General features: G+C 35.4%; 1 pseudogene; it reads right to left on the bottom strand.

Moving 5' to 3' along the window:
* Window positions 1-1,321: 1,321 nt before the first annotated feature.
* LOC101433390 (translin-associated protein X pseudogene) lies at window positions 1,322-2,220 on the bottom strand (annotated as a pseudogene).
* Between the last annotated feature and the right edge of the window lie 9,011 nt (window positions 2,221-11,231).

The raw sequence follows: 11,231 nt of genomic DNA, 5'->3' as shown, positions 1-11,231 counted from the left end.
AATTAAAAAATGTTCATTAGGGACAAAAATTTAAAAATATATACTGAGAAGAAACATGGCAGTTTTCTTTATGTTTTTTAGGCACGTTTACTTTTTTAAAAATCTTTAGGTGATTTTTTTTTTTTGGAAAGTCACACTTTCAAAGAATCAACTCTTGCAAACAGTGAATCTTTCCAAAAATTAAATATATTATCTAGAGTCTCAAAATTCACAAAACCAAATGGAAGTGTCTGTTGTCATCCAAAAGTGTCATGCTCAAGTCAGTTTCATATCACAGGTAATAATCTATAATTAATTTTAGTAGGCAAATTCCAATTCTAATTTTTACTAGAGACCACCATTGTTCTTCTCAACTGTGTTGACTACTAACAGTCTTATTGCTAAATTGTAGAAGATAAATTTTCTCTGGTAACTTTTTATACTATCAATTACCACAATTGGACAGCTATAACTGTTTGGATAACTTAGTATTTCAAATTTTTCAGAAATTCTTTATAATTTTTTAAATGTAATTTCTAATAGGTGCTAGAATAGAAAAGCCTTCAAATGACTATAATATAATGTAATATAATTTCCAAAAAATGCAAAATAATCACTATTAAAAGCCTTTCAGTTCTGTGTTCAAGCATATAATTTAATGCTTGTGAACATACTACAATGCTAGCTCCAATTCCCTCTCAGGTCTGCTATGATAAAAGACAAAAAAATAAATGGAGGAACTAACATTTATATAACCTGTCAGTTCTTCTGGAAGACCGTTTCATATGAGTGCAAAATTACCTAAAATTAGCCAGAATATAATTTGAATTCTTACTAAAATACCTCATAAGCTTGTACTTAAATCGAAGTAGATTGATAGTTTATTAAATCTGTAAGTTCTTGTTCTGTGGAATAAGCCTATTTTGAATACTTGGCACAATATTACCGAGACATTTAAACAGGAAGCTCAAATCAAGATGTGCATCTAAGAAATCTTTTCTATATATAACAAAATCACCAATTTAAGTTATAAATGGCTTCCACTAAGTAATAGCACTCCAAAATTCACACAAAGTAAATTAAAATTGGCATGACAGAAAGTGCACTCTGAAGCATGTTCACATCACAAAGATAAATGAAGGTTAATCAGCTAAATCTAAAACAGGCGTGTATGCAAACATTTTTATGCACGCTTTTATGAATTAAAGAAATGATTTATTCAGATAATTTTATCTACAGCTTGTATAAAATTTAAAATAAGTCCAACTGAAAACATTTCTATGTAAAAGCCACAATAAAGTCAAATCAAATACTAAATAACAACCTTACAAATTTGTCTCTCTTAAAAGTCCTTAAGAGAATAATTCTTATTCTTAGAAATGCTCTCCTCTTGATCAATTATTTCTGTTTTAAGTGAAAACAGCACATCTGTCAACATATGGTTTAGGATTTCTGAACCTCTGACTTTCAAGTCATAACAAGCATTCTCTATTTTGGTCAGACTTTGCTTCAAGGTATATAGCTTCTTAGAAACCTCATAAGGTCCAGTGTGGCCAATGAGTGAAATCCCATTATAAACCTGATGTAAAATGTGGCTCACTTAAAAGGGGGTGTCAATGTTCCCATTCCCCACCCTGTTAATACACATCTGCATCAATTCTCCGGTTAAATCAGCCACTCCGAGAAGATAATCAATGGGTGCGACTCTCAGGCACCACGTTTCAGATCGCTCATCCTGTGCATCAGAAGAGAGGGTCTCATTTTCTTTCTTTTGTCTTCTTTCGTAAATATCAATTGTTTATTAATTTCATCCATACTAATTAATGATTGTATTTTGATAAAGTGCCGGAAAGAGACAGCCTGCACATAATCCAGCAGTCCTGTAGTAATGGTTCAATGAAACTGACGCATGTCTTCTCCTGATAGCCTTGGGCTACCTGCAGTATCTTTTGTCTGACACCATCCACCTTAATTTCTGATTCATTCAGTGTTTCTTCCATATCAGGAGCACTTGTAATCCTATGAAGGAGGTAAATTGTCCTTTTACTTTCAACTTAAATCCCAACTAAGTTTCACAAGTCTCTCATATTTGTCATGCCTTGCATCGGGTTCCTGCTGAAATGACTTGAACACCAACATCACAGGTGAAGAATTAGCATCCTTCCCTTCTCTCCTATGGTTATGTGGAAAATTTTCATGCTTTCTTTTCCTGAACCCTCCTGATCCTTCTTTGTTGTTCATGTCGTCTTGGCCTGTATTAAGATAAGCGGTGACTGAGGGCCATAGAACAAGCTGGAGTAGATAAAGTGCTGCCATTTGGTGGCAAACCTATCTCTAAACAAAGACTTTCAGGAGGAGCAGGTTGTAGGCTAGCTGATTAGGGTGCACTAGATGGAAATTCAGGCCATCTGGGACCCAGGCCTGTTCCTTCACACTCTCACACTTCCCACCTGTGTTCCACTTGGTAGTTTTCTTTGTAAGAACTGTGTTGAATTGTGTACCCCAATTTTATCCTAATTCACGTCCCTATGTGAATTCATTGTAAAGAAGACATAGTTAAGGTGTGACCAACAAGGGCAGTATCGTAGTCCTCAATCTGGATGACTAGAGGCCTTATAAGGAGAGAAGGCCACAGGGAAAGATGGAAGCTGGGAGTCAAGGAACCCAGGCAAGAAAGGAGAGGCCATCCCCCTGTGATGCAAGGCAAGATTATAAGGAAGGAACCCCAAGAAATGCTGGCAACCATTACTAGAATGTTTGTGGGCTTTTGAGAGTAAGCATTACCTTGCTTAACTTCAATTTTATAATTTTCCAAGCTTCAAAATTATGAGCAAATAAATTCCCATTGTTTAAGCCAATCCATTAGGTGGTATTTGACATAGAAGTTTGGAAATCTAAGACCTTTCAAGCTGTCATTGATACTCTCATAATTTGTTCCTTTATTCATTCAGTTTTGGTATCTATTGAATAATATTGTTCATGAGAACAAGATGAAAAGAGAGATTAATTAGTCATATTATCCACTTTCATGGAATCAAAAATCCATGAAATGGTAGAAAGACAAGTAAATTTCAATAATGTTAATTCCCCACACTTTTGTTTATTAAAATGAAAAATCTATAATGACTTTGGGAAAATATTTTAAATAGGAATTAACAATAATCTGATTATTGAGAAAATAACATAATTTTTTAAAAATTTGGTAGTATTAAATACATATCTAGGTTTAAGAAATCAGGTAAAAAACGTCATAGAGACCTGCCAAGTAACATGCTATGTTCACACTATGAAATGAAATGACTGGAGAAATAGAGTCAAAGGTGATCCTCTAAGGTCTTGAGTGTCCAATTTAAAACTTTGAATATCATTCCATGCATCATAGTAAAACAGTGAAAACTTGTTAGAAGAAGGGTTGTAATTTAACATTATATTAGGATGATTATCATCTAAGGGAGTGTTCTGGTGTAACAAAATTTAGTGTCATAAAACAATATATTTTAAAATTATATTTGACAATATTTTGAGTTAAGAATGTGGGTAGGGCTCAGTGGGGGTGATTTTCCTACTTCATAAAATGCTACCTGAGTTTACTCAGAAGGGGGAGTGGTTTAATAATCCCTATATGATTTTATTTATGTATCTGGCAACTTGCAGAGAAGATGATTTGAGGTCAGAATTTGTCTAGGAACCCTTGGTAATATTCTTAGGTCAGTTAAAGTTTTTACTTGTTCCCAGAGTAAGGTCTCCAAGGGGCTTGAGCAAAAAAAGCCTTCAATCTTCTTATGACCCCCATATCATCACTATTGCTACATTCTTTTTTTTTTTTAACAGATGTGGATTTGCTTCTTTAGTTTTCATATAATATATTGTTATAGTCTAAGAAAGACTATGCATGAAAGGACTCAGAATTAACATCTCATTGATTTCACCATAAGCAACTGGTTGCACAGTCCAACCTTGCTTAAATTGGACTACATGGGTGTGAATAACAGAATCAGTAGATCATTTGTGGGCCATTGTGGAAACAGCTTACCATGAATATGATTTAGGCATTGTCATTTGGCTTTTATGCTCTACTGGGGCCAAGATTTAATAAATAAATATAATTTTTAAGTTTTATTAGTATAGATCTAGTTTAATCATATTCCTAAGGAATGATTTTTCTGGAAACTTAGTAGTTTGTTTACAATGAGACCTTCCAATTTCATTGGTTAGATTTCTATCATCTTTCAGGAATGTGTATACTCTAAGAATTTTCAGCTTATGACTACCCAGTATTTTATCTTTTCTTGGCTTTTGTTCTTCAGCCTTTTGGAATCTTATCCCTCACATGCTCAAATTCTTATTTAGTCAAAGATTCAAGAGAATGCCTATGGTTATTTCTTCAATTATTTTCCAGCATAGAACTTTCATCTTTGATCTTTTACTTCAAAAAATATGGGTGCCTCTGTTTCTTTCAACTCCACATACTGTCCATCTACAGAGAATGCAAGACCATTGTGCTTTCCTTAGGATTCCATGTCCTGCACCATGGTCTGGGCTTCATGCAGAAAATCAAATTTATCGTATCTTATCTTGTTTGTTTTCTTCTCAGGAATCAAACTTGCATTTACTGTTTTCCTATGTCAGAATGCAGTTAGTTCTTATATTTCCTTTAAATTTTTATGGTAGGAGAGGAAATATGTAACTATATCATGGAGAGCAATAGAGAAGCAATTAACTTTTAACTATGGACATAAGATACAAAGAGGTATCTCAAAGAATCCATGTGTTCCTATCATATTCTATCCTTTCTGATGCATTTCCCATTTCTTTGTGACTATCACATTCTATCTGCTCAGCAGATATAGTGAGTTGGCTGGAATGAGGAGACAAAATTGTCCAGGTCATAGTATCAGCTTCTAGTTCAATGGAATTCTTGATGGTTCTCCCATTGAACCAACTCCTTTGGGGAATATATATATATAAATTGTGACATGCAAAATTTTAAAATTTTAAAATTTTAAATTTTAAAATTTTAAAAATGGATTCCTAAGCTTAATAGTGAAATAAATAATTTCCTTTTCCATAGTTTGGGTACTGCCTCAGTGCATTCTGTCTGTGGTCAAAATGGCATCATATACTGTTAGAAGGTTCATGACTTAATGCTTCAATATTTACTATCACATAGAAATAAAAAGGTGTATAGATCAGGGTTCTCTAGGGAAACAAAATTGAAAGGAGATATCTGTCAATAGTATGCGATTTTGTAAGAGTCTCTCACACAGTCATGAAATGCACAAGTCCAGGTTCCACAGGCAGGCAGCAACTAGGGGATCCAATGAAAGCCCAATGAAGGTTCCTGACAAGTTATGGGAGACGTTGGCTGTCCAAAGACGAGCTGGGAAATTTTTTCTCAATGCTGGAGTCATTTCCCCTTTTAAGGTATTAAAAAATGATTGGTTTAAGCTTCACTCATTGCTGATGGCAATCTCCCTGACTGATGTAAATGTAACAGCTATCTATGATTTGCCACTGCAGTAAAGTCAATGAGGACTAAAGTCCATAAATGTCATTGCATTACAGTTAGCCCAGTGCTTGCTTGATCAAACAATTGGGCACAATTACCTGGCTGAGTTGACACAATAGCCTAACCATCACAAAAGTTAACCCAAATTAGAAGAAAAACAGAAATTATTCAGGACCTGCCACATTCAGGAGTTATCCATTATCACTTGCATTTTGTGGATATACAAAGGCAGAAAGGGGAGTTAGGGAGCTTTATTTTAAAAGAGAAAGAGAGAGAATGCACAAAAGCTAGGGCATGCATAGATTACCAGGCACTGATACGGAGAATCTATGGAGTAGGATGAACTAGAAGGGGAGCTGTATGTGATTGTTTTGGGGACCATGTTTGCATTTTCTTTTTGGTCCAAGGTTGAACAAGGGGGAAAATAGGAAGTGGAAAGTCATTAACCATGTTTTGATTGTTCTAACTGATTTTTCAGAGGTATAGTTTGTCTCCATGGGCTGGTTGTTGCACCAATTGTGGTTTGACTCCCTGGGTTTCTTAGGTGGTTCAGAGTTATTTTTGTCATATATTGTCTGGACATTGTCAATTTGTATATTAAATCTCTCAGTCACACCTTTTGGTCATTCTCTCACATGCAAGAGTTTGACCAATTCAGGGAATACAATCTTCACCAAGTGGAGATTGGACAGTTGTCTCCATAATCAATGTATTGAAAGTTCTCTTTGTCTGGTTGTATCATCATTGGGATCATCTCATGAGAGAGTAACTGCGAGCAGCATTTAAGACTCTGGATAAAATGCAATAGATGATGGTCATGATCACTAAGACAAAAAAAAGAAAGAAAAGGAAGAGAGAAGAGAAAAGAAGGGAAGAAAAGAGAAGGGAAGGGAAAAGAAAGGAAAGGAAGAGGAGAAAAGATTCTCTTTGAAATGCCTTTGGAAAGTGGAACCCAAAGTGTCCAACTCATAGGCCATGTGCATGAACTTTAGAGAGTCAAGTAGCTTCTTGCTTAAAGTTATTGATAACCTGTTATATTTTGTCTGTTTCATTGATAAAATTACAAGATTATTAGCAAAGGCATAGATGTAATCATGGGTAACTAAAGAAATACTCATTGCCATAGACTTCTCGTAGCAACATACATATACAACATATGTCATGTTGACCTACATGACATAGGTCAACAAGCTGACACCTAGATGTAGTTCACCTTGGTCGAAAGTGGTATTGCTCATAACTTCTTCCAAGATAGTTTTTCTATTTATTTAAGGGACAGTATTGGGAATGCTGCTCTGAATGTTCACATAAACATTGCATCAGTGCTTCCCTAAGGTAGAGTTCCTGAATAATCAAAGGCAGTCTAGTTTTGGAGCTTAGTATCTGTAGCCTAGGATCTCTGAGTATAGACAAGTTAGATTACTCTTCCTAAAATAAATTAGGGGTCCTCTGGAAAAGAAACGACTAGGCATCCTAGCTACAAGGAAATATAGTCAAGTAGTACACAGTTGCAGATTCAAGAAGGAAGGAGTTGTTCATGACATGAGGTAGACATCAAGGTCTTCTTCTAGCTGGATTATATATTAATATTTACATCCTTATTAGTCTCTTTGAGGTGGCAGTCATTTGACCCACATTGAACAAAGTTTGTTTAAGTGAAATTTAGAATTATCTAGGTTCTGTTATATAGTTCCTTTGTTTTGAAAGAAGGACATGAGTAATCTCTTAGGTTCATTGCTTAAGGTATCTGTGTTTGTAAATCCAAGTGGAAATCAGCAATAATCCCCTGTTGTTTCATGTGATGAGACCAGAATTGTCCATAGGTTTTATCTTGGACAATGGATGACGGATAGCCTATCTAGCAGCTGGTAGTATTGTGGGGTGTGGTTACTGTTTGAGATAATTTGAGAATGGCATTAGAATGAATACGCTATGACTTAAAAATTATTATAAAGAGGAAAGAAAAAAAGTAAAAACAGCCATTATGGCAGATGACAATGAAATATCTATAGAAGATGCCTTGACATCTTTCACAGAGTCTACCCACTCTATAAAGTCACTAGCTTTTTCTGAAGCTGTCTATTTCCAAAGACCCTATGTTTCTGGAAGATATTGATAACCTTCAGTTTTAGATTTCCTATTGGAGTGGGCTTCCTTTGTGAGAAATTCTGTTTAGATTCTTTATTTATGAAACCTGAATCCAAGGTTTGACTCTGGTGTTTCAGAACTGAATTTGTTGTTAACAGTTCTTGGTAAGATCTCTTCCAAAATGGTTCAAGGGCATTTTTTTTTCTCTGTGCTCTTCCAATAGATTAAATTCCCTGATTGAAGATAATGAAACAGCCTAACGTTTTGGTGTTAAGACTAGGTAAATTACATTAGTCCTTTGTGATATATTTTCCCATGTATGTGAGTGTAAAGTCAGAGTATATTATAAGAGGTGAACTCAATGATAGCATGGACTTTCCAGTTATCAATTTATAGGTAAATAATAGAGATGCCTCCAAAGGAGTGGACCAAATGGCCATAAGGGCTAGTGGGAATATCAGTGGTCAGGGAGATCAAGGATATCTGAAAATAATAATTGTTTTAATTTATAGCACTATTGGTTCCTTAAATCTTTCCTGAAGATAGTGCATTTTAAAAGCAGTATAGTTTTGAGTAAGATGTAATCTCTTACAGAATTATTTTATTTTTTCCATAAAGTATATGCCTTAATCACTCAACATAAAAGTTGGTATGCCACATGTTAGAAATATAAAATTGTTTTTAATATGAATATAAGGAAATGCTTCCAACCATCCTAAAAATAGGTAGATAATAACTATAAAACATATTCAAATCTCATGGAGGGTGGAAGCTGGATAAAATCCATCTGAATGTATTCAAAGGGTTTGTGACATTTTGATATTATTTCATGAATCCTCCCAAAAATAAGGATTATGTTAAAATTAATCTATTCCTCTGTGTATGATACCTTTTGATTGTATTAGATTCAGTTGAAATGTCTTTGATTAAATTAACTGTTAAGAAAAGGGCTTTGTTTGATGACATCAGTAGGGTGTGATTCAGGTTGAGCCCGCATCCTATTGGTGGACTGATATAAATGAACACTGACTAAAGGAGACATATGGGATGAGAGAGAACTCTGTCATGTTTGATCCTGGGGCCCTCGGGAGAGATGAACCATTTGCCTGATAGCTTACATCTGATCTTGGGAAGACAGTCAAGGAAGACTAATACAGGTTTCATGAGATTTTGGTTCCTGCCATATCCCGCATTTAGAGATTTTCCAGTATTACATTATAGAAAAGTGACTCATGAATTGAAGTTATATTTAACTTCCATTTAAAAATTCTCCCCACCAATACTGATTTAAGATACTAGCCTTTTGTCTAAAATATAAGTAGTTTCATGGAGAAATTGTTTATATTTATTTGAAATCATCCCATGTGAGCTATAAACAGTTGGTCAAATTGATACTTGTATATTGTTTGCTGCCTTTAAAAGCAGACCTAATCATTTTCCCTCTTATACAATAGAAAATTAGAGGGAATGTTCTGTCTCAGTCAAAGTTAAGTTCTCAGTACAAAAATCAAGACTGAAGGAGGATGGTATCCATTTTTATTGATGACCCATAACAATGTTTGTTCAAATGGAAACTGGTCTGGCCAGAGCTAAACATTCACTGGTCTTTAAGGATAGATTGAATAAGGCGTTTAAAGGATCTGTGCCTGTATTCTACCCTGCATTTTTTTTCTTATGAAGAACAGTACTTTTGTATAATACAACATAAAACAGGCACAAAAGAAAGTACAAAGGACAGACCTGTTTCCATATGGATGTTAAACAATGGGAGTCAATACTGAAACCTGAGCACCCAAAAGAAAATAACCTAGAAACTCAACATGACAAGAGAAGATATCAGACAGGGGCTATTTTAACATGTCATGCAGACTCAATAAGCTATGAACATTGTGCCTGTGGCCATTTAATATTATTTATGATTTCTAAAAAGAGAGATTCTGTTTGTAAACAGGTCTATTCCTCTGGGTGTGATACCCTTTGATTTTGTTAGATTCAGTTAAGATGTTTTTGATGAACCCATTAGTTCTTTGATTCAGCTACATAAGTAGGGTGGAACTCAGGTTAGGTCCCTACACTCTTGGTTAGCTATATAAATGGACACTCACTCAAGTAGACACACAGTAGAAGACACATAAGAAAAGAGAAAGTGCTCCAGAGATACCAGAGGAGAGAACTTTGTCATGACACAGAAGAGGTGAGAACTTTGACCCTGAGGCCCCAGGAAGAGAGATGAACCTTATGCTAGTGTACAGCTGAGATTGGAAGAAGCTGGAACCATGGAGTCATAAGAAGAAAAAGGAAGAAGAGACCAGGCAGAGACCACTTTCCATCTTCCTTCAATACATGGTATAGCAGTTTGATATTGTTTATGAATTCCAAAAGTAGATATTGGATTGTGTTCATAAACTGGTCTGTTTCTCTGGGCATATTAGAATGTATTAAATTCAGAGGTTTCACTTTTACTTGACTAAATTATGACTAGGCTTTGATTTTTGATGACATGGCAGAGGACAGGGTTTGTGTTTTGATGATGTAGTCCCAGGGAAAGAGTCAACCTTTTGCATGATAGCTTGTAGCTGAACAGACCAAAGCCCTGAATAGCTGAGAAAGCCAAGAAAGAAATGAGTCTCAGGGAGAAACAAGTCTTAGTTTAGCTTCAGCTGAGAATGGAAGGAGCTGGGACCATGGAGGTTTAGGAGGAAGAGGAAAGCTGAACCCTAGCAGAGACTGACAGCCATCTTGCCCCAATTTGTGGCAACAGACTTTGGTGAGGGAAGTAATTTACACTTTATGACCTTGTAATTGTAAGCTTCTAACCCAAATAAATACCCTTTTTAAAAGCCAACAGATTTCTTGTATTTTGCATCAGTACACTTGGCTAATATACTTGGCACCTGACTTTGGTGAGAAAGGAACCTTGAGATGGACACTTTAGGGCCTTGTAACAATAAGCTTTTACACCAACAAAATAAATACTCCTTATAAATGCCAACATATTTCTGCTTCTTTGCTTCAGCACCCCATTGGCTGACAAATACAATGCCCATGTGATTTTTAAGTGTACAGGCTGGAGTCTATGGTGACTGGGAATGTAGACCATGTCTAAGTAGGGCCATCAGGAAAAATGTGGAAATAAACAGAATAAACAAATGAGAATAAACAGACAGTATTTATGCCATGCATACTATATCAGAAGAGTCATCCTCCATCACTTGTGTTTTTCAGAGTTTCATACCTGGCCATGGGAGTAGAAAAACATTATATAGATAAAGAGGTAAAAGGGAGGATTTAGTTTTGTACTAACTGGAAGTTGTTTGGATGTGAAGCTAGTGGTAGGTTAACAAATAGTCTGGTATCTTATTTGATTGGTTTGGAGACCATATGTAGCTTTCTCTGCTTCATCCAGATTTGGGAGTTAGCACAAAGAATATGAAAGTTGACAGTTATTTACTCAGTCCTGACTTTAGTGTGCTGTTTGATGCAGAGTTTGTTTCTTTGCCTTCTAGGCTAGTCACTCTAGAGATTTTAGATAAGAGTTCTTTGACAGTATGTTGTCTAGCCCTTTTCCATTTGTATATTTATTCTCACAATCATCATGCCCCTACAAGATGTCTCATAGCTGGTGCCATACTTTGTCTTCCATAGGAAGTTCCTC

The sequence above is a fragment of the Dasypus novemcinctus genome, chromosome 2, assembly GCF_030445035.2.
Source record: "Dasypus novemcinctus isolate mDasNov1 chromosome 2, mDasNov1.1.hap2, whole genome shotgun sequence".
Taxonomy (NCBI): Eukaryota; Metazoa; Chordata; class Mammalia; order Cingulata; family Dasypodidae; genus Dasypus; species Dasypus novemcinctus.
This window is presented reverse-complemented; position numbering and strand designations above follow the sequence as displayed.